The sequence below is a fragment of the Lupinus angustifolius genome, chromosome LG05 (assembly GCF_001865875.1).
Source record: "Lupinus angustifolius cultivar Tanjil chromosome LG05, LupAngTanjil_v1.0, whole genome shotgun sequence".
Lineage (NCBI taxonomy): Eukaryota > Viridiplantae > Streptophyta > Magnoliopsida > Fabales > Fabaceae > Lupinus > Lupinus angustifolius.
Window position 1 is genome coordinate 16665624 of NC_032013.1, and position 1495 is coordinate 16667118.

Here is a 1495-nt window from a genome sequence, read left to right on the forward strand (position 1 = left end):
CATTCGCATCCTCATCCTCATCCTCATCCCCATCCTCAACCCCATCCTAATCCTATCCTAATCCTCATCCCCATCCTATCTTAATTCTCATCCTCATCCTCATCCTCATCCTCATCCTATCTTAATTCTCTTCCTCATCCTCATCCTATCCTCATCCTCATCCTCATCTTACTCCTCATCCTCATCCTATCCTTGTCCTCATCCTCATCCTCAACCTCATCCTCATCCTCATCCTCATCCTCATCCTCACCCTCATCGTATCCTCATCTTCATCCTATCCTCCTCCTCGTCATCCTATCATAATCCTTATCCTCATAATCTTCCTCATCATATCCTCCTCCTCATCCTCATCCTATCCTTGTCCTCATCCTCTTCCTCAACCTCATCCTTATCCTCATCCTCATCCTCATCCTCCTCATCCCTCCCTATCCTCATCCTCATCCCCATCCTCATCCTATTCTCATTCTTTCCTCATCCTCATCTTCATCCTCATCCTATCCTCGTCCTCATCCTCTTCATATCCTCATCCTCATCCTATCCACGTCCTCATCCTATCCTCATCCTCATCCTCTTCCTCATCTTCATCCCCATCCTATCCTCATCCTCTTCCTCATCTTATCCTCGTCTTCATCCTCTTCTTTATCCTATCCTCGTCCTCATCCTACCCTCATCTTCATCCCCATCCTCTTCCTCATCCCATCCTCGTCCTCATCCTCATCCTCATCCCATCTTCCTCCTCATCCTCATTCTATCCTCATCCTCTTCCTTACCCTCATCCTCATCCTCCTCTTCATCATATCCCATCCTCATCCTATTCTCATCCTTATCCTTATCCTATCCTCATCTTCTTCCTAATCATATCCTCATCTTCATCCTCATCATATCCTCATCCTCATCCTCATCCTCCTCCTATCCGAATCCTTATCCTCATCCTATCCTCCTCCTTATCCTATCCTCATCCTGATATGATCCTCAATGAGCCTAATCCTGACCGGGTTGCGGACCTTGGTGCACCTAGTGATGCAACATCAGGCGCTGGGCGTAGCCTGACCGAGTCAGGTCTAGTCAATTTAATAAGTATTGATTCATTTTAATTTCTATAATAAATGTGTGGGCTTACTTTTGTCCAACACTTAGTTTAATTAATTTAAGCATGTTTGTAATAAATCTGCCCATAAAAATTGACCAGAATAAATTTTGACTCGCGAGAGTTAAATCAAGCCTAAAAGTGTAACCGACACTTTAATGCTTGGACCAACTTAATATTTTCGTGAACCAAACTTATTGTAACATTGTCTAATATTATTTGGCAGCTAATTAGAGTCTAATATGGCCGTTGGAAGACATTTGCTCGAGGGAATCTTCAAGATGACCGTGGAGAGGCTTAAAGGAGCATTTATGGAGCTTTAAGGCTATGTCTGGACCGTTGGAGCTAAAACCACCTGAGCATAATTCATTCAGAGGCATCCTAAGTCATTTCTAAGGCCATTGGAGC